This window comes from Haemaphysalis longicornis, unplaced genomic scaffold (genome assembly GCF_048455015.1).
Source record: "Haemaphysalis longicornis isolate Haplotype H1 unplaced genomic scaffold, Haemaphysalis longicornis Haplotype H1 scaffold_3, whole genome shotgun sequence".
NCBI lineage: Eukaryota > Metazoa > Arthropoda > Arachnida > Ixodida > Ixodidae > Haemaphysalis > Haemaphysalis longicornis.
The window spans coordinates 173,703,826-173,726,687 of NW_027526335.1; the positions used below are offsets into that span (position 1 = coordinate 173,703,826).

General features: G+C 46.4%; 1 long non-coding RNA gene across 2 annotated transcripts; it reads left to right on the top strand.

The window, feature by feature from the left end:
- The first annotated feature begins 484 nt into the window (after positions 1 to 484).
- Positions 485 to 18,880, top strand: LOC144175804 (uncharacterized). 2 transcript variants are annotated; one of them, XR_013323696.1, is made up of 3 exons: positions 485 to 503; positions 13,405 to 13,481; positions 18,477 to 18,880. It is a non-coding gene; the product is annotated as an uncharacterized LOC144175804 (long non-coding RNA). The 2 variants fall into 2 exon arrangements; XR_013323695.1 differs by lacking the exon at positions 485 to 503 and having other exon boundaries at positions 13,283 to 13,481.
- Positions 18,881 to 22,862: the final 3,982 nt, after the last annotated feature.

Genomic DNA, 22,862 nt, shown 5'->3' on the forward strand with positions numbered 1-22,862 from the left:
CAACTGTTGTATAGAGCGGTTGAGGATTGGTTGTAGGTCCGGTAATGCACTCTTCCACTCCCACACCTGATGGTAGAGGGTACTGGGCTCTCGGCAGTAGTTGCAGGTGTATTGATAGTCTGTTGGATAAATGACATGAAGAAGAGTGCGGTGAGGATATGTGGTAGTTTTTAGTCGTGTGTGCGTTGTTGCTCCATTCATAGTGAGTAGGTGGCCGGATTGGAGATAATTTGCTATTTGCGTCGGTAGTCCGCCAAGATGTCCGTGTAGTGCAAGAAGGGTTCCGGGTTAGGTGGGAGAGGTCCTGACTGCCTTGTGAGAGAAACGTCCCGGGGTATATAAAGCGCTGGCAGCGGCGTGAACCGCCTCATTCCCCTCAAGGAATTCGTGTCCTGGCACCCAGACTATACAAACTTCGGTAGTGCTAGGTCACGCTAGGAGAAGAAGAAGTACCGTTTAGAAATGTGACCTTGTAGATACTTTCTGCAAGCTTCCTGGGATCGGTGAGTATGGCGCTTGTGTTTCGAGTAGTGGGGATGGCGCGGGCTATGCGGCTTTTTCAGCAGAGTCAATTTCTGCGGTATTGACTGATTGACTGTGCAGGATGTGTTTTTTTTTGGCCCCGTCCATTCACGACACAGAATACATGGCGAGATGGTATGGATAAGGGGATGCGTCCACATGACAGGTATTTAGGTCATTTGTATATCTGGCGGACATGGCTCGTGCTCGGGCAATTCTTGCGGCTTTGTTGTACTCCGGATGCATATTTCTTGGTATTGGGGCCACTTGTATGTCCTGTCGGATCTTCAAGGGTATGCTGTTTTGTAATCTTTAATCCGGGAATACAACCGAACCGGTGAAGAGTCGCCCGCCCAGGAACTATTTTTTTCAAGTGTTCTACCTAAGAAGTGTTGGGGGCTTCCTGTAATTACTCCATACTTTATGTACAACTAATTGTAATAATTTGGATGCCGACGTCTTCGAGGGTAGCCCGAGTGCAGTCTCGTGGGCTTGGCGAATAATTGTTTTTATGCTGGCTTGTTCGTTCAGTTTAATGGCGAAGTACCATGTTACAGGGGTGATTCTGCTTATATGTACCGTTTGTATAATTTTGAGTATGTCAGACGTTTTGAGGCCATATGCGCGACGATGCGCGACGCGCTGACTTAGATGTGTTAGCTGGTTGACAGCTATTTGGAGGGGAGTGGTCGCGTGGAGACCAGAGCCATTTTTGGGGACAAGTCCCCGAATTCTCGAGTGCAGCATTGTTGGGATGGGTTGCCTATTTGTGAATAGTTCCGAGTGTGGGATGGTGGATGGGCTCGTTTTATCTCGGCATACGAGTACTAAGTGTCACAAGTGGCGATTTCTCCGGCGCACATTCAAGTCGTCGCTCTCGGTGGTATCTTTGCGCCTTGTCTATAGCGGCTTGAAGTGCTTCTTGTTGCTCACCGATGGATCCTGTAGGGGTCCATAAGGTGAGTTCGTCTGCGTAGATGGCGTAAAGAAGTTGGGGAATATACAACAATATTGGTGGGAGCTCTTTCATGGCAAGGTTGAACAAAAGTGGTGAGGTGACTGAACCTGCGGGGTACCATGAGCGGTCGTCTTGATAAGGGCGGACCGCAATTGTTCAATTCTAATGGCCGCGGTACGTTTTGTAAGGAACGCTAAAACAAAATTGTACACTCTCTGGCCACAACCAACGGATGAAATGCCTTGTAGGATAGCGTGGTGACAGATTTTCTCAAAAGCACCTTTTTCTTCTATAGCCAGGATGAAGCGTTCATGTTTCTTGGTACGGCAGTCGAGACTGTATTCTTTAATTTCAATGAGTACATCCTGAGTCGATAGGTGTGAGCGGAAGTCATACATGGTGTTACGAAAATGATTTGCTCTTCAATGGACGGGGAGAGTCGATTTTGGACAATCTGTTTAAAATTATTTCCTTGCGCAATATGTAATTGAAGGGAATCTTAATTTCGCTGTTGTTAACGGCTTTCCATGTTCGGGAATTACCGTAAAGATGCGGGAGAACGCCCTCCCACAAAACATCGCCAATCCTCGTTTAGGGGTGATATATTCAATTTACTAAAAGTCTCCAAACATTGCCCACTTCCTAAAATCAATGGCTTTAGCGCCGATGCGAGAACAAAATAAACGCGAACCATCTATTCTTTTCTTGATGCGGCTACTTGTTTGTCCGTTCCCCACTTGACGAGAGTTGACCCTCGTCGTATTTTTTCTTGCCATCTCCGCAATTTTGGTTGGCGGTGGGGCTACTTTTTTTTACAGTTTTCGCCTCTGACGAGAAAGTTCGCCCATTCCGCTCTCTTCACTTGATATCGCTGTGCTTTGGATGGGCGTTCTTTAGGAAGTTTACGGTAATATTAGATCGGCATGTTTCCACTAAGGGGGGATTTTTCCCTTGCCCTAATGATTACTTATGTAATCTAAAAGGGCTTCTAATGCTTCAGAGTTGAGATTGCGGAGCAGCTTATTCGGAATTTTGTCCTTTCACGATGTAGTGTTCCTCGAGAGGTTTCGCGCAGAGTCTCTAATTCGGCAAGGGTAAAGAGAGGGCATTCAGTATAAAATGGTTTTTGAAATAGCAGAATACCCAATCAGCGGAAAGTCTCTCATCCCAGGCCTATGCAAGATCGCAAACCAATTGGTTTAGTGGCGCAACACACAAAAAAACGTTTCTAAAACCATGCCGTGTAGCATTGAATATCTAGTTAACGTTCATGTCTTCACAATACTGGTATACAGGACATGCTCCAAAATTATAGAGACAACGCAAGTTATCTATACGCCTCTGCAGTTTAAAACAATATTACATGGCCCCAATTTCTCGACTGGGACTACGCCCTCATTTTCCCAATCTTACGGAATGCAAGAATGGGGCAACGATTCATCATAAATAATTTTTACGTAGGGCACAAGTGACCTCGCGAAGAGATTCAACATGCTGTTCAATAGCTCATACAGTCCATCACCTTCACAGTTATTTAAATTTTTTATTAAACATTCACGTCTACTGATTGTAGTATCTGCCATAGCGCCATACCGCTTCATACTAAATGTTTCTTATCTGCAGAAATCATTGACGAAAAACCACAACAAACCTGCTAATTGAAACATCCAGCTCTTGCGAGATCGTCATGAACTAGGGCATCACTGATATTGAGCGGGGTTATGGACACGTTATCTGTTTCTTTCATTACATTTTATATGCTGCGTGAATTCTTTTAAATGCAGAGCATTTCTTAGCCTCGCCTCTTCCTGCGTCGGACGGCGTCCACAGCTCCGCGTCCGCAGCAAGTGCGCCTCTCCTCCTTCCCTCCTCTCTCGCAACAGCAGCTGGCGCGCGCATGCGTCGTAGTCAGCCCGTTCGCTCCGTCGCGGTCTCGGCGTAACAGGTGCGTGATAGCAGCGCGGTGGGGCGTGGAAGGGGGCGCGCTGCTTGCGCATGCGCGCTCTCCTCCCCCGTACTGCTCTCCCTCTACTGCGCGCGCTGCAAATATAAAGCCGCTAGCGGTCGCTCGTGCTTCAGTCACTGCGTTGCTCCTTCCTTCCTTGGTTGACGCTCGCTCGACCCTAACGCGACTTTACTCCCCTCTCTCTACCCGAAACCAACACCAAAGCAACTACGACCCAACTACCCACCCTAACGCGACTTTACGCGGCGTTAACGACCCCCAATGCTCTGCATTTACTCGTGTTCCCCTCGCGGGAAGGCGCGGAAATTTTTTTTTGGTTATCTTCTAACCGTCTGTGAATATTGGCTCAAAAAACGTATTTCGATTGATTGAGTGCACACCTAATGCGCAGGTTACTTCCTTTAGCTTCTCAAGATTCCATTCATTGGGCAATAGTTTAGAGGCACGATAATACTTTTTTGGGGAGACAAGCCGTTGAAGTTTACTATAAAACCATGGCGTACTCTTACCGTGTATCTCCGTCAGTATTCATGACGGAAAAAAGCGCTTACGGCGCCCGAATAACTTTTCTTTCAGCATCGGCCACGAGTGCGTTACTGTCTCAGCCTCGGCTTCAATTTCAAAAACAGTAGAATACCCACGCATAGCGCAATTAACCTTCTCTACATTGGCTTACCCGTGGTTATACATTTGTTTACCCAACCTGCTCACCGTTTTTATGTATTGCAATGTGATTTCATAGATTACCGCGATATGGGCGCTTATTCAGTTGATAGGACCATTTTTAACTCACAGCGTAAAAATAAATACAAAATAATATTTTACGTTTCGGCTCTCTCACAATTTGGAGCAGTGAAAATACCTCAAGTAAGTTTTTCATTTCTTGAAGAGAGCGCAAAGTGACGCCGCGGGCGAACCTGCTTGGCCAGTCCAGTCTACGAGAGGCAAGTTAAAGTTACCTCTTATATCCATACACTCCGTTTCTGTCCTCTCAGTAGATTCAGGGAGTTGAGACACCATGTTTGCGGAAGAATTGGGTGGTCAATAAGTCTATATTTCTATAATACCATCTTGTTGCAGAGTTCTTACCAGCTTACGCTAGAATTCCTGGCATAGGGCATAGTCCTTCATTAATTCTTGGATAATCCTCCACAACTGCATTTTGCATATGTGGGTTTCAGCAAGTGTACTGTTGGTAAATTTTCGCAAGGGTATGTTGAACAAGGGGTTATAAGCCATGGATTGTATTTACGTGACTGGTGAACGACCAGAAAAGTGCCTGGGTGGGAGACGTATACAGGTTCTCTGAAAAAAAGGTACATTTCTCCAACTTGCAGAGGATAATAATACCAGTTTAGACCAGTTAACAGCTGCACGACGACAACACCAAATAATGCAGTTCCACTCACGTCGAAACGTTCGTCGCGCTTGTGGCGTTAGCTTCATGGCGCGCCTATATCGGCACGTTGCAGCTCTGAACGTCTGATAACGAGCGTACGAAGACCACCAAGAGCCCTGCTAACAGCCATTGACGTATTTATGCGCTTCACAAAACGTTGGTTCTGTCAACCAAGCTATCTCGAGCATTGAGGGCAAACACTGTTTTTGAGCTTCATAGTTCGTACCCTCGTAGAGTTCCGTGCTTATTTTATGAGCTGCACGTGGAGTTTTCTTGCTACGTTTAACGTCCACTGCTGTGTTGCGTAAAATGTTATCTACGAAAACTGGCTACATGAAATGCTTATCAGCTGTGGCCGAAAAACTACGTACTTTGCAAGAATGGGCAGCCTACTTATCTCAAGCCACAGGGGCTTTCGGAGGCCAAGGACAAGGCGTTGACCTTTTGGTGGTCTAGAAACCCGAGAGGCGATTTAAAGAATTTGTTTGTTCATTAGCGTGAAGCGGGAAAACTACTTGACGGCGGGCTGAAAAGTTTAAGATCGTTCATTCAGCCTTATTTTTTATGATGAGTGAATGTAAACGGCTCTGCAATCAGCCGAAGCCCTCATGCAGGAAACATGCAACCAACGGGAGTTCAGAACAGTACCTGCACTGATTGCGCATGTCTGTACAATGGGGCTACTTGAACATTATTACAACTATGGCACATTTCAACTGACTGTATCGCGTAACACCATTACTGCCTACGAAGATCGTGTATGCTACCTTATTCACGTAACTGTACATTGTGGGGTCGCCAACGTAAGGCTAGCCTGTGAAGCAAGCTTCACCTGCTAGCGTTTACGCAATCGTCCCGCCGTATAACTTGGCGGCTCACACGCCACTCCCAACCCGCCGAGCGCAAAGTCGTGCGTGGCTCAGGGTTCGGCCGAAAAAGTACAACACGGACTCGCAACAAACAATAAACAGGTTTATTGTAGCTAATATCGTTGCGCGTGCAAACAGACCAGCAGCCACAGCAGGGAGGATAGTACTGTCCTACTGCAGCGTTCTCGCAAGGGAAGTCAAAGGGTTTGGCTTACCCAGTGAAGGTCGCGGGTGGGGGTGAATTCCGGGGTAGGGGCAGGGGGGTCCTTTCGCCACGAGGTCCATCCGTCGAAAGAGGCCAGGCCCTCCCTTGCAACCCGCGATTGTTATCCCTCACTCGTATTTACTATTATATCCGCTGTCTCTACGTTTTTTTTTTTTTTTTTTTGAAACCTTGTGTACCCCTAGTTTAATCATTATCTTATCAATTTTCACCACGTTTTGGAGCCTAGTGTACCCCCAGTTTAATTGTCATCATATCTGTTGTCTCCAGGTTTTATTTAGGCTGACAATTCACCATAATTAATTCTCCTTCTCTTTCACCATTCCTCCTCCTCCTCTTTCACTATCCCCCTTATCGCTTCCGTTCGGCTTGTTGAGGTGTCGGCGTAACGCCAGACAGTTATCGGCCTCTATCTCCCCTTCCCCGTCCCCCCAACAACCACTTCCTTCTCCTCCCCGATCTAGGCTCTTGCCGAGGAGCGGTTTTTCCTCAACCTCCTCCCGGAGCTACGAGCGCGCCCTCCGAGGCGTCGCGGAGGAAACGGGAACCGAGACCCGAAACGGGTTGTTACCGGGGCGGTTGGCAATGTGCAGCGCAGCGCATTGCTGCGAGAAGGTTGCCCCCGTGCCGGCAGCGTCAGCCGGCTTGGCCATAGCCGCCGGCGTGCGCTCGAAGTGGGAGAGGGGGCAGGGCGCGAGTGCGCTCCCCACAAGATACATATCACAAGAAACCGACAAGGGTGCCTTGATTTACATAAGGGCAGAAATAGATCTAGATAAACGTAAACCAGTACTAACCAATACGAATACAATAAAGCAATACGAAACAATACATCAGTGGAAAGTGCAGATTTCTGCTCTCGGTTCGCACCGTATCCAAGGCGTCGAACAGTTCATTAATTTTGTGCAACACTGAGCCGCATATCGATTGAATTGCTGCCTTTCAAGCTGAGTGGAGAATTTATGTTTGGCGATAGCGATGAAACTTCGACTAAAACAATTGGTCTCACAATGAATGCAAACAACAACCGGCCGCTGAGTGTGAAATAAGTGTCATCGAGTCGTCACCGTGTACGCATTACAGAACAAGAAAAAGCAATAGGAGGCCGCGCTGCTCAGCTACTAACCCGACGTCCAAACAGGAGTCGTCCAGCTGGCGGAAGACACCGCCAGGGCCCATGGGTTCGTGACCGCTACGTGAAGGGACCAGGAGCCTGCCACTTCTAAGCAGTGACTCCGTCAGAACAGAGACAATATTTTTTAATCAGCATCATCATCACCGTGATATCACACCGCAGCTATGACTCAGGCTTGTTAAGAAACACAGCTGTATCTAGCATTTTTTCAAGCGAAGCTTTATTGCCTCAGAAATGTTGCGCACAGTGGCAGCGCTTTCAATATTACACCAAGTTGTTGGGAACATTTAGTTTGAAAGGGCACTTTTCGACATTCTGTGTTCTTTGTCAAGAAGGGGGAAAGGAAGTTGATTTCAATAAGAGGAGAGAATTCGTGAATACAGAAGCCTGGCAACGCCGGCCGTCATGTAGAACGTCAGAAAGAGACCAAAATGTGACTTTGGGCTTCAGCAATCGCTGTCCGTTTTGTGCACTTGCACTTGCAGGAATTTAATGGGAAAGTAACTAAGCGCCTTTTACTCTGAATGTAATGGGAATGGCGTGGGCTGGGGATCTAGACGAGCTGTGTTGATCTTACGCTCCGACCAGCAGCCAAGCCGCCTCTTGAACCAGAGTCACTACAACTCAAGCAGCCAATGCTGCAAACTCGTGGATGAAAGTGGTGACTCCCAGTGAATCCGCCAAGAGAGAAGCTCCATACAGGTCACACGTTTCGGCACCTAAGGTGCGCCAAAGGAACTCCTCCGCGCGACTACCGTTGTATTCTGCGGCACTCTTTCCCTCGACGGGTATTCCACCCCCCCCACAGCAGCAATTTGTACAAGTTCAAGCCACCTTTTTTTCAAAACGCGGTTCTCTGCCTCAGATAAATGAAAACGTAATGTGCCGAAATTAATTACATTATCCCGAATTAGGAGTGATCACGACACAGTCACTCTTTCAAATCCTCGTGCGGTCACATTATTTCACAAGGTTGACGCAACAGTGCCGTATTCATTGCCCCTTCATGCTCCAACGCAGCAGTTTATGAGTTCGAGGTAACTTTTATTTTAACGCTTAGAAATTTTACTTTGCGCACAGAACATGCGCTATCAGGTGTGTGACACGGACTGCTGCGAGGTGGTGTAGTGGGAAGGGTTGCATGCATGGGAGCCGTTTTAGGGATGAGCTTCGGTCAAGCAGTACATGCCTCGGTTGGCGAAAAAAATGCCCTCCAATGCACCCTGTGAAAGTGGTTGGAAAGCGAAGCTGTAAATGACACCCACAACGATTACTCAAGCGACGTCACTGGAATTCACACAGCTGGAAATGCGTGAAATGGGCTTAACCACACCCTTTATTACTTCAAAGAGATACTCTTTGCTAATGTCAAACCAATGCATGATCCATGAATGGTTGCAAGTTCAGTTGTATTGGTGAAACTCTTGGGGGCAAACCCTTTTTTATAAAATGAAAGGAAGCTCAAACCCGGTGTTAGGCGATCTCAGTTCCCCTCTGTCTCTGCCATCGCCGGTGAAGGAGACGAGATCAGAGGCAGATATGGAGTGAGATGCCATGTGTTGGTGAGCAGTTCCTTTAATTTTTAGTAACCTCTAGCGCATGCGCACGGCCCGCGCACGGCCGCTACATATGCCATGGTTTCAGCGCACTGAAGCGCCAGAGGCCGCGTGACGCTATCACGTGGCATTTACCGGATACGCAGGGGCGTAAACCCGCAGATGTGCTCGGTGAGTGCACCGGCTGTCTCCCCCGTCTCCGCGTGGGTTGTGGCTCAATCGGTAATACAATGGGCTCTCGCTCCGTTTCTCTAATCGTTCCGGCTTCTTTTCCTGGCGGTGCCAGTAACGACTTTTGTTTTTTTCGCGGGAGTTTTTTGTTGACAGCAATGGTCACGACAGCACCTTTGGAGGGTAAAAGTAAAAAGCTTCGATTTAAAAGTACTGTCCCCTTATCTCTCTTATGTCAGAAACGTGGGCGCGAAATTTCATTCACCTGCGAATACGAGCATGCATTGGCTCCGAAAGCAGTTATGTGTTAGCCTGCGGGTAATGCGCTGGCCTGACTTTTCTATAGCCGCAAAAGCGAGCATGTGCCGGCCCGACGTCTCCATTGGCTAGTACGTGAGATGTGGCTCAACAAAAAAGGGTGATGATGTACTAAAAATCTCTATTCGGCAAGGGGTGGTCGGTGGCCAAAGAAAGGATGTGTAAATGCCAAAATGCAGCCAGCTGAATGGGGGTGATTGAGGGGTGGACGTGGGTATCCCCTAACCCGACGTTAGTCCTAAAATGCACGCTTTGAGGACTAACGCCTTCAAGCTGCACCCACACCTTGGCGTTGCTTGGTACGTCTGTAAGCTGCACGATACGTTTGCCTCATAAGGCTAACAACAGCAACTGTCGAAGGCTCTTGGTAAGAACAACGGATAGAAGAGGGAGAAAACCACAAGAAAAAATGGTATATGTTCGAAAGATGATCTGTTAGGGGTGTTGCATTTTTCGCCTTACATGCACTTACTAACGCTAAACTCAACCCCACAAAACTTGACGACACTAAAGTTACCGACATACCTCGTTGACATTACTGAAAGAGCAGACGCTTACACATTCCCACACCACAAGATCAAGCATAGGTGACCTGATAGTTTTTTTAAAGCAAAGCTTTCTAATAACAAAGCGTTCTAACAACAAACTCCCAACTCATCGGAAGCGGCGGCGTGGGAGAACGGGGAGACGGAGGGTTTCACTGACGGAGCGCACTTGAGATGGCGCAGCGAATTTGCCCAACGTTCCCCGCGCGGAAGTGCCTGCTCGCCAGCGACGGTGTCGTCGGAACAGCTTTGTCGTCTGCTTTAGCGACGGTTGTTTTGGGCATGTTTTGGTACAGCTTCGCGTCCGTTGCGCGGTGCCTTTGCACGGCTTGATTGACTTGTTCGACAGCACTTCTAGGGTAACCCGCACCCGGCGGAATGAAGTGGTCTTACGGCAAAAATACGTTTAGGACTGGTTTGTAGGGCGGGAAATCAAAACGTACCAACCCCATACAGATATCTTGCCGCTAGAGAAACGCTACCTTTTGTGGACTGCTTGCCACGAATGAGGCTCAGTTTTCTAAATTTGTGAATACCAATTCGGTTGTGTTTTAAGAGGTATTACAAAAGGCCAAAATAGCAACTGGTCCTCATAAATAGCGATTATAAAAGTGCTCTCAGCTTTCGCGGAATTCTCAAACTTACTAAATTAAGTAGTTGAAATCGGCATAAATGGGAATCACTAAGCTCACATGCCGAATTGTTTCGGTGTCTGCGCTTGTTTCACGCGGTGGTGTAGCCCAAAGCTGTAACATCACGATGCCTAGGTTCCCCTATCTCACCCTTCGAAAGACGCTCCTCTCCGTTTTCTTTCGGCCTACTCACGGCAGGGCTTCAGCTACGGCGTCCGCTCTTGTGAATTCAAGTGACGTCGCATGGACAATTGCTGTGGGCGTCATTTAAATTTTTGCTTTCCAACCACCTTAACAGCGTGAACTGGCGCCATTTTTTTACATTTTGTTTTATGTGCGAGATGTCCCCAAGCTACATGCTGCCATCGCCCGACTTTGGCGATGTGCATGCGCATTTTATTGTTCAAAATGGGTCTGATGACGTCGGAATTCTAATGCGTTCGTAGATGTAACTCCATAAAGCCCCCAAAAAGTAATTGCAACGCTGACGAAAAACAGAAATTGAATTAAACTTCCCGGCCCTCCAAGGAGTGGGAATGGGCAAAATTTTGGCATTTGCCGGAATTGAAAGGAATGAGTTGCGGAAAGCTTTAATTCCTCTAAATGGAATCGGAGTGGAATGGGACTGCCCATTTTGCAACACTGGTGTCAACCACACCTTATTGTGTTCTGACCCGGTTCAAGTAAACAAGTGGTCCCATTCCGAATACGCTTCAACAGCGTGTTTTCTACACCCTCCTATATGAAAGTTGTTGCATCTTCCTCGACTATGTGTGGTTCATCAAGGCCCTCTTTTGCATCAGGCTACCCATGGACGTACATATGGAATATAGTAACGCTGAATATAGTGCGACCCGCACTGGAAGGGCCAGTGGGTACACTTAAGACAACGCAATTAGCAACCACTTTGAATTTTAAAGGCACAGAGAACGATATTCAGCCACCGAAAGTTATGTTGGAGTCCGATACCTAATAGACTAAGGAAAATAATGTACTTGTGTCGGTAAAGAATTTCGTTTGCTTCAATTTGTGTTGAGGTTTTCATCATATTTAGTTTTCGTGACAACCTTATAAAGCTGAGCGATAATCGACACCTGTTAATTTGTTGGGTTTTAATTTTTACACATAAGACAACGCTGTCCGCATACCTGTCGAAAGAATGGGGATATTACTTGCAGTGAAACTCCTAGTAAAGGCTTGGCCGAAATAATATTTCATATCCGTCGGCGGCGAAAATCAAATGGGAATCCCTTTTGTAAAGCGCGTCCCGTTGTAGCTGGTGACACAGTGTAGTACCGCTTGAAGGGAAGGGGTGGGACACCGCTTCTCGAAGAGTCCAAAACAATAACGCTAGCGCTAGACGGAACGGCAGTGCCTGCCTTCTATGATTTCCCCTTGAATCGTTTGGATTCGGCAGTCAAATGATGATCTGCTTCCCAGGATTGATGCGCACCGCTTGACTTGCCTTTTCAGCATGTGCCTTATTCCTTCATATTGGAACTTTAGCGTGGTCTCCTCTTGTTTATCGATCGTCACCCCCATTATGCGTTTGGAAAATGCAGTGACAGTCCCCCGAATCCGCATTATAATATATTTAGTTAATACATAAGCTGACCAAATAACGAGAATAGGCTCCAATGCGTTAAAAATACTAATCATGTTCTCATCCCGTTTACAGTAGACACCATTCCTTTTGTAGTGCTAGAATTTTGGCTTCCGTTTATATGGGTGCAATTTAACTTTTATTTCCATGCAATACTTCACTGCAGCTTTTCCGTGTTGGGTGAGAAGAATGCAGCTGTGTATTACATGGAAGCAAGTCATTTTTTCTGTGCAAGCAACATAACAATTTCAAAGCGCTTTTTGGCAAATAGCAGGTCAGAACCAAGAGATACCGCCGGATGATTTTGTGGTTTACTATAAATTGCTCGTGCTCCCATCTTTCGCAAGAAAATACAGCTGGTTTCAATGATCTTACCCAGATTGGGAGATAACACCCAAATATTACTTACAGTATCCTCATAATGAGTGAATGCAATGTCAAAATACTTCCGCATCGTGATATACACCCTAAACAAGGATTCTTACATCCTCACGTTCTGGAAATCGCTCCTGGAAAATGACGCAGCACAGATCGTCACTCTACGGCATCAAAGAGGCGACTTATTTATTTCTGAACAAATATAAGCACAAGTACCCGCTTTGTGACCAAAACATTGTGACGGGGGCGGGCAAAGTCACGGTAAGAACTTTAAGGCAGAACATTTCAATGCAATTAAAGAGGCTCACGACGCATGACTCCAGAAACCTTTTGCCTACAGAATTAACTTTCCCTTTGTTGGGCCCGTTCTTTCATGAAGTAATCGGCCCACTCACCTGTTACACCGACGTTGGTCTAACTATGTCACAACTAGATGTGTTTGAGTATAAATCAGTTCTATTTAGGGCAGCATCCAGGTTTCGTCACGTTCTTTGTTATCTTGTATTTCTGCATTACGTTAGTTCCAGGTCAACACGGATTATTAACTTAGCAAAACTTGTACAACTAGTTGGTTCATGCTTATTGGAAATAATCAAAAGGGGGACGCTCAGCAGAAGAAACATACACCACATACAGGCGCCTGTATGTGGTGTATGTTTTTTACTTCGTCTTTGTCTGCTTAGCGCCTCCCTTTTTATTATTTCTAATAAAGAGTATTACCATTTATTAACTGCCTGAATTTCTGGCAATTTTGTTCAATATCCAAAGAGGTGCAAAATTAAACCATTCTGTTCATTTTCTAACAAAATGTGTTAGGGGATCATGGCGTCCTAAGCTGCACCGCAAAGGCACAGACGCTGTCGTGGCTTTTTCCTTCGCTGCTCAGATTGTGAACGTCCGCTTTCCTGCACTCGCGCAACACAGGGAACGCCTCAACCGGACATCGTAAACAACTTCACAGAGCAACCCTTGCTAACCCTGAATAATAAACATGAGTCCCAAGTGACTTTTATTACACTAGATTTGTGACGTGAATCGCAGACAGCGTCGTAGACAGTCTTTGCACAGAACGAATCGTCTAGGTCAACACCACTGTCCGTGCTTTTATTATGTACCTATCTCCCACCAGATAAGACGGCCCAGTCACAAATATAAGCTGAACTACGAGGTTAGAAGCCGTCGCAAATCTGGAACGCACTTCAACAGGTACGTAAATGTCTTTTCTATGCAAGTTAAGAGAAAGCAGAAGTTCCCGTGATGCAGGTTTTCTGATGAATTGCTATGGAATCTAAAGGCCCGAAACTTTATAGCAACTGTAACAATTGCCAGGAAACCTTAGATCTAAGCTTTGGTGCGAATGTTGTCCGTTATTTCTGGGCAATGCAAAATGTTCGGTTAGGTCTACGTAAAAGCATTCTCAGAAAGTGAAAGTAAGATGGGAAGATACAATTAAGAAGTTTGCGGGAATAAATTGGTCGCAGTTAGCACAGGGCCGGGATAATTGGTGATCCATGGGAGAGGCCTTTGCCCAACAGTGGGCGTAGATAGGATGCTGATGATCATAAAAATGGTCCGGTCACGTGGTTCTTCTGCGTCTTTAGAAGGGCAGCCACTTAGTGGTACAGAATGCGGGAAAAGTTCGACGGGCTGATATCTTGCCATCGTCGTTGAACAAGCAGTACCACGTCATCATCCATTAAAGGCGATATGCGGATGAGCTGTCACGGGACGAACTGCCTTCCGTGTCCGTCTATTGCTGAGGCTTTGTTTATTCTTTGGACGATTGTCCCATGATGATGATGGGGAAGGCTAGATAGATAGTATAGGCAGAACAAGGCATTAGTATTTATCCAGGACCACTCCAATATTTATCGCCACATACATTGTCTAGGCGCGGCGATTATTGCAATAATTCCTCCTACGCTGTAAGCTAAAATGTCACCATCTTCACAGCGAATGAGCATTAGCAGAATAATCGTACACGCCCCTGTGCACCGTATTTTGTAGTCTTTAACCTAAAGATTCAATTTGTGAACCAGTCTCGTACATTCCGGACTGCGCCACGGCGCGCTGTTTCCGCCGTAAAAAATAAGACTTTGAGCTTTTATGCATGATCGCAAGATTACGGGGACTATCTCACGTCAGTAACGGCTGAAACCTTTCTTTTACTGGGATTACTTTGATTCCTTTTTACACCAAACGCATAAACCTAATAGCCATTTCACCGTTAAAAAAACTTGTCGGTACAGTGCTCACAGGCGAATGTAGCCAAAATGACACAACAGCCCACGTAAAGCCAAATAAGTGCCCCGAAACAGAAACTATTGGACCACTACCGGCTCACCCCCGAATGTTGTGCGAACGGTTGCATATTTCACTCCTCTGCCTATTTCCTGCCTTCATTACGGCCAAGCTATTTAAAATTACGCACGTTCCCATCATTAAAGATATTTTCGCCGTCGGTCGAGGCGCGTTGCGCGTGCCGTGATATGCGCAAGGTGTACATGCCACCACACAAGAGCTGCAGGAAACCAAACGATTTTTTACGAGGAAACTCTTTCTTGAACTACGTAAGCACGCAAATTTTCGCATATCTTGCTATATGTCGCGAGATTCGATCGCATGGCAAAACAATATCAACAAAGGGTTGAGCACAAGGTATATGTAGGCTAGACCGTTCTAAACTTCCAAAGCGCGGCCGTAGCACATTACGCTTGATTTCGCGATACAGGCTGGATTTCAATTTACAATATGAAAAAACAAAGTACGGTTAAAAAAGGTGTCCAAGGTGAGACAAAACGAAAAAATTTAGAAAAAATTTAGGGAAGCTTGCTCTCACGCCCAAAGCTTTAATGGTAAATCTGTTGTAGGTGATTACTGACGTACACAAAATTTAGTTTAGTATCGTTGTGTTGTCGTGGTTGGCATCGGCACCATGGCATTTCAATGGCCTTATGTTTAGCAAGGCCAGAGTGAGCTCATCGTTTTGGTCGATGTTTTCGTACGCCACCCTGCAAGCGCGACTTTATCAGATGCTTTGCACGCCGAGCCTCTCTAAGCGCGGCCTCTTCGTCGGCCTTGCGAACTATCCACGACCGGGAGATGTGGAGTCAATGATCCTTTACACCAGCTTCTACTTTCAAGTCGCGGCTCTTCTACGATGCCTAGCGCATGCGCACGAAGACGCAAGGACGAAGAAGCGAGGGGCGTAGCCTATGACGCGTGCATCTCGTTCCGAGCAAGTCCTGCCACGATACGGCAAACGCTGGAGACTTCCGTGGCTAATGTTGGCCAAGCACGTATGCTTGGATTTGCGAACGTACGCTCGACGCACTCGGCAAACACTGGACGTTTTCTTTTCTGTGACCGAAGTTGGCCAACCTGCCTAAGTGGGTATGCATAGCTTGTGCGCTCGAGGCACGCGTGCGCCAGCACTCGGCATTTTCTTGGTATTTTAAACTGCGGACACCATACAGAAAAGATTAGCTCAACAGCTTCGGTGTTACAAGATCTCCAGCTCTAGCTGCGCAAAGCTCAAAAAAAAAAAGAAAGGTACCCGAGCAGATGGCACGTGAGTGCAACGAACGCGATAAAAACGAATTAGATTGGGCAAACCCTATTGCATTCGTCATGGGAGAAGGGCGATCGCAGCAGAAGAGCGTGTGGCCAGCAACGTGAACAAGATAGATGGTTTTATGTGATCAGGCCGCAAAAGGATCCACGACATTTACAGCGAACGAGCGAATACGCGTCCGACTCATTTTATGCGAAACCTACCTTGTCGAATGCATGAATGCTTTGTGGCTTTAGATCTTTTGGCGTCGCTGTCATTACGTCAGTTCGTTTGCGGACAGCTTGCTTATATGCAGATTGTTGGTCAAAGGCGAGCACTGACGGGTTCGCCTGTCTACCGCTATCACTAATTGTCTCGTGTAGCTCGTGTAATAAGTAGGCATGACACTGACATCATTCTTGGTTTTAAAGTAACATTACTCTTGTCAATGCATGTTCAAGCTCTTCTTTTGGCTAAAAGAATAAATTCATCAAGGCGACGGCCTTGGGTGTCGTATAAAACGCGAGTAGGGACCGCAGTCGTCGCCGTCGCCGGTGACCGCAGTGGTACCAAATTGGCCGTCGCGGAAAACAAGAAATAAATTTAAAAAGCACCTTTAGCTTCATATGGGATGTGAAAACGAGTTGCCAGAGCAGGAGACAAGCGGGATAAACCACAGCGCCAAACCGACCATGTATTTAACAAACCTGGCCGCCTATACACACCCTATGTCCGCGTCTTTAGTGCGTCGTAATAGAACAACTGGAAAACTAATAAACGTGTTGGCAGGCTGAACGGGCTTAAAAGATGCCACACTATCTGTATTGTCGACAATCATGCGTAGAATTGACGTAAAAAAATATTTCCAGCGAAGAAAAATTAACCCGCTGGGGCTCGAACCCAAATCGTTATAGTGTAAACCCATGACCCTACCCCTGAGCCACAGAGAACAAAAACTTTCCCACGCGGTATTTATGGCACTACATGTCAATGTAGGAAACGATAGTTACAACAGATATTTAAAACTATGTAGGCGTACAAATGAGTTGATTACAAGATTAAAAGCAAAGCTAAACACAATGAACAATTATGTATACTTGGTTTAAAACGGGGGCAAAAGTGAACAACAAATAAGGAGGGGATACGAGTCGGGGCGAGAATCAGATTGGTCATAGATGTCTTTAAGACTAATGATCCTCTGGAAAAAATTTGACTTGGAAGAAACCATAGGCTCAGCGTGCCTACTCAGCATTCACATTTTTCATTAACTACGCAAAGCAATTAGAAAAAAACAATCATATGGCACATGACCGTCTGCGGGTGATATGAGATACGGTATACCATGTACCGAGATTCAAAGTCCTTCTTAAGTGTTCTTTGCAGGACATACCGAGATAGTATGGCATCGTTACAATTTACTAAGCAGTGCTCAACAGTTTCCGGTACGTCGTACAAACGACAGTTCACTGAATACACGAAAATCCACGGCGATCTCCACTAACGCGAAACCAGGGGAGGGGCGAAGCACGCAGTGTATAGTAAATGTATTCTTGGTGCCTTGGCGTTTTGTCCAGTCGAGATGACACCGTTGGACGGTAGGCGTATACAATTTTGCTCTAAATGTCTCGTGTTTTTGAAGCACGGCGTGTTCCAGCGCGAGGTGTAAACGAGGGTCCCTGTGTTTTTTAGGGCGTGTTACGTTCTAGCGCGGGGCATAAGTGAGTGTCCCGGTGTTTCACTACCATGACTACGTGACACGACGGTTACGACGACGATGACATGAGGCGCCGACAGCTCGAGCCCCTAAGGGGCTTTGCCACTAAAATTTTCCGGTTGTGCAGCCACGTCTTAACAGGCAAAGTTTCGCTGTGCAGTGTGAAGAAGAACGTTCTTTTTGAGGGAGGAAACGGTATTTTACGGGCACGTAAGAGCACATCTTGACCAGACAAGTTAGAATAGACAGTGCTCTAGAGACCTAAAAAATTCCTGTTTAGCAGTTGCTGAGGAGAATACAAAAAGTGTTCCAAGAGACCCAGCAGACGGAGCTAACAGGCTGCGTCTAGGCGGCCAGGTTTGTCAATAACGCAACCCGGCACCCTGGCAAAAAGGTACAAAGATTAGACGGTAGCGTGCCCCGTGAAAGGTGTACACGGAAGCGCGTGATGAAAAGGTGCATGTCGAGGAGACTACCGTGTCAGTTGGGCCCAGTCTGCCTGCCAGATTAACTGGGTAAAAAAATGAAAGCTAACAAACAGACGCAAACAGGAAGCAGTGATAGAGTCTTCGACAATCCATAGCACTCCCTTACAAAGCACGTTAGCAGGCTTAACTGGCCGAGAATATTTTAGATGGCTCCCGGTGGTAAAATACACTGCAATTCATTCTAGACGAAACAAAAATTTTCCCACCGTTGCAATGAAACCTGCGGAACTGAAATCAGAACCGTTGAGGTCTCGTTTTTAACAAATAACGTGAAGAGCCCCTCGAGAGATTCGCTGTGGTAGCGAAACTGGTCACCGTCATGGTATGTTATACGTACAGTTTGATTGTGTAATACACCTACAATCATTGAACTTTGCTTCACACCGAGTTTGAGTTTTAAGGTGCCGAAAAACTCACTCAACTTTTTCTGTTTTCTTTTTGGTCAGCCACCATGACGAACAGCAGGTCTGTCATCGGGGCGATTCTTGTCTTCGCACTGGTCTTTGGAATGGCCAACGCCCAGTTCGGTCCCGCAGCGGGACCACGGCCCGGTCCCGGTGGGCCTGCCGCAGCGCCTGGATACGGAGCTGGCCCAGTCCAAACGGTGTACAAAGGACCCTTCGGCGGCGCGGCGCCTCAAGGGGCGGGACCGCAGGCCGTAGGAGGCCCGTTTGGCCGTTAACTATTCATCACGACACGCAAAACTTCTGCCCATGCCGCAACCTCTTTAATGTAAAGCTCACGCACGGGATTTTGAATTCAGCCAAGATGTTCACCGGTATTAAAAGTTGCAACGTTGGAATGAATATTTGCGCTGCGAAGGAATAAATCGGGCCTTTCATTTCGAGTATTTATTGTTTGCTTGCTTGCAATGCTCATTCAAAACATTATTATGAAACATTCCCAGCCATCTGTTAGGAATTACAGGTAGCCTTCACCAACCGCCGTATGCTATCCACCAAACAAAGTAGTCACAAACATCTCAGATAAATATTGCTTAGAAACAAAAGCCCCGCGCAGAAGATCGGAGAGGAAAATACCGGAACGACCCCCAAAAATGGTCACTTCTACATCCTCAGTTCGGTGTTAGCCATGTTATGCTACCTCTCTTATGCTCTTCTCAATCTACAACAAATGAGTTGTGACGAAGCGAGCGAGAGCGCGTGGCTGTCTGCTCAGCGCACACCATTGTCTGGATTTTCTCAGTGGTCGAATTCTGGTTTCTACCTTTTGCCCCGAAGTTGGGCCTCCCAGGCACTGTGCCTGTATATGCAGGTATTTCTCTCTCTCTCTATCTCTCTCTCTCTCTGTCTCTTTCTTCTCTCAGTATTTCCACCCATGTTTCGTAATGCGGGCGAAGGTGCGAAGTATGCCACGTTTTTTTTTAACACAGCCATGCGAACGGCGGTGAGTGAGTGAGTGTGAGATCTCGAGCACAATACTTTGTACTCTGCATAAAACTGCGTAGGAAGGAAGAACGAAGGTGTCCTAAAACATTTTTAACACGGCTAACAAACTATCGGAATCGTAACATCGCGTCTTCGCATACACAGGAGCCGGGTATTGGTTGTCACAAGCAGTATAAGGTCCACAATTAGAACCGAAAAGTTTGTCGGGATAAGGCTGAACGTTGAAAGTTTTGACATAAAATACTTTGCACACATTTGAATATATGGACTGCTTTATACAAAAGGAGGTACCCAAGTGTAACGCTGGAGCAGACCTCCTCCAACACCGTTTGATGTCCCCTAATATAATCAACGGTCAGGCAGCCTGGTTGGCATGTAAGAAAACGATAGGAAAAGCAGAAAAAGCCAGAGGGAATACGCAAAAGACAGATAGTACCAATACAGCTGCGTAGCAGATATTGTGAAATAATGGCGAAACACGGGCTGCAATATACAATGCATGATAGAGGGTAAGATGCATGCGTCTCTTATTCAACAGGTATAACATGCATCACATCATTCATGCATTTATTTAAAATGTCCGGTCTCTTTTGCTACGTTGGCACTTCGCCGTGGCGTGCGCACCTAACGAGGCCATAACCCATCTTTTGTCATTCCCTTCCCCGAACGCAGAAGCGTCTTCCTTGCAATTTCCAATTCCTGCTCGCCTTTGATGCCTTTTGCTGTCTGTTATTAAATGCTGCGTCGAGTGCGTTCAACCGCTATCTTATTGGTCTATCTGTATCCTCCCATAAGACAGCAGCTCATATTCAATATTCTCGCAACACCATCAACGCACATTGAATGGTGCAAAGTAGAGTCACCTGCTTCACCCAGGCAAGGCACTTCCAAGCACCATATCGAGGAGCGCGGGCGCCGAAGCGCGTGATTCGTGCCTACATGTCCGGGATTGAAAAACATTAATATACAAACGTAAATTCGAAAAATCCTTCTATTTATGTTGCCCGATTGCTTACAAACTTGTGCTCTTAATTTTGCTCCAGAAGCACGATTGTTGCCAACGTTTCAGCAAAGAGACTTGCTTTCGACAGGGCAATCTCTCGCCTGGCTGGCACGCTTTATATAGGGGTAGGTCCCCAGGTGAGAGGGGAGAAGGCAATAGGAAGTGAAATTGAGAAAGCGGATTGGTTTGGGGGTATGTCGGGGGAGAGATTGAGGGGCAAAGAAGGTTGTATAGTTTAGGTCGCGAAGAAGGTCACAGGGAAGTCAGCCGGTGGTTGATATTCGGGGAATTTTTGGAGAGAATGGATGAGAGGGTGTTTGTTGAACCGCCGCGGGGCATACGGAAAGGTTCTCATAAATCCGCCGGAAGCAGACCAGGCGGTGAGAGTGGGCTCCTTATCAGAAACTATCTGCAAGCCTCAGGTCAAAAGAAAGGATAGAGAAGGGGGGAAATAACTAGGTCAAGGAAAAAAGAAAAAAAAACAGAAAAAAGAAACAGGGAGGGAAACCACACAAACCCACACACAAAAGAAAAAGCAATGACCGGGCAACTGAAATGACCCGTGTCACCCACGGCAACATTCGTAGAACAGGCCTGTCCTGAAACTCAAAAACGAAAAGATAAAGTTAGAGTGACGTACGGGGCACAAGACCACGCGGAGTAAAAAAAAAGAAAAAGAAAAGAGAGAAAAAAAATGGAATTCCAAATGCAAAGGTTGGAGGGGTGCGGGCAAGTATTAAGCTAGATGCTATGGAATGAAAAAAAGAACTTAGGTGACCAGGTAAGGACCAGAGGGAGCAGTAATAGTCTTTGGATACGGTATATGCAAGACATTGCCTATTTCTGTATTCCCGGTGCATATCGCAAGGATTCCAAGTTGCCCCTAGGCGCATTAATTCCAGTACGTTCAATGGAGTTGAATTTGTGAATTAAATAGGATTCTCGGTATTTCCTGTCCCTAGGAGACCTGAAGTTTGACTGAAGTATATACAACTTAAGGTCATCAAAATTGTGGCCTGGTTGGTTGAAATGCTGCGCTACAGCTATTGAGGATTTGCTAAGAGTATCTGCCCGGTGACCATTAAGACGTAGGCTGATAGGTTGACTCGTTTCGCCTATATACTGTTTGTGGCACATTGAGCCTTCCAACATATACACAATGTTGGATGAAGTGCACGTAAAACTTGAATTAATCCTGTGTACATAATTACTGGTTGTGCTTTTTACAATGCAGTCGGTCTGCAGGTGCCTACAAGTCTTGCATCTGGGGCGAGAGCAGCTGGCTATGACTGGTTGCTTTGAAGGCCCTGTTTTAGCATGCACTAAAATATTTTTTCGATTCCTGTTTCTCCGGTAGGTAACCCTTGGGGCTTCCGGGAAAGTCTTTCTAAGTCGGTCGTTACTGGCTAAAATGGGGTTGTACTTGCGCAGTGTATTGTTTACGTTTGGGAAGGCGTTTGAAAATTTAGTTATTAGGGCAGGCGGCCTGGCGCTTTCGTTTTGTCGCTGTTTGTTGAGCACGTCATCCCTTTTGAGATTAGATGCACGTTGGTACGCCTGATCGAGCGAGCTTTTGGGGTGGTTGCTGTTAATAAGGGTGGACTTCAGTTCATCTAGGTGCTCTACGTAGTCACGGTCATCACTGCATACTCTTCTAAGCCTGGTGGCTTGTCCTACAAAGATCCCTTGCTTCCAGTTTCTCGAGTGATGGCTTTTATAGTCCAGGTACTGCTGCCTGTCAGTTGGTTTTCTAAAAAGCGTGGTTTTGAGGTTACCGTTGTCTAAAATAACGGTAGTATCTAGGAAGTTCACTTCTTTTTCAGAATACTGGCAGGAGAATTTAATAGTCGGATGCGAAGAATTGAGATGAGATATAAACGTTTCCAGAGTCGCGCGACTGTGTTCCCAAATCATGAAGATGTCGTCTTGTAGCGGAAGTAAACCTGAGGTTTATGCGGAAAAGAGCTTAATAGAGTGGCTTCAAGTTGCCCCATGAAAATATTGGCATAGGTTGGCGCGAATGGAGTACCCATGCTGGTTCCAAAAACTTGCAAAAAGTAAGAAGAGTCGAATTCAAACTTTTTGAGAGTTAAAAACTAGTTTTAACAAAGTTATGTACACTTCTGGCGCATGTTGGTGCGGGTTCTCTGATAGAGTTTCTGAAATAGCTTCAATTCCTTCGATGAAAGGGATGTTTGTATACAATGCGGCAACGTCAAGAGTAACAAGGAGGGTTCCACTGGGTAGGCGCCCACCCTTATTTATCTCTTCTATTATGCCGAGGAAGTGGGGGGTGTCCTGAACGAATGAAGGAAGAAGAGTCGGAATGTCAGATAGGTAATGATTCATAACCAGAGATAATGCTTCTGTTGGGGTATTGTTATTCGAAACTACGGGTCTGCCAGGAATGTCGGCGGTGA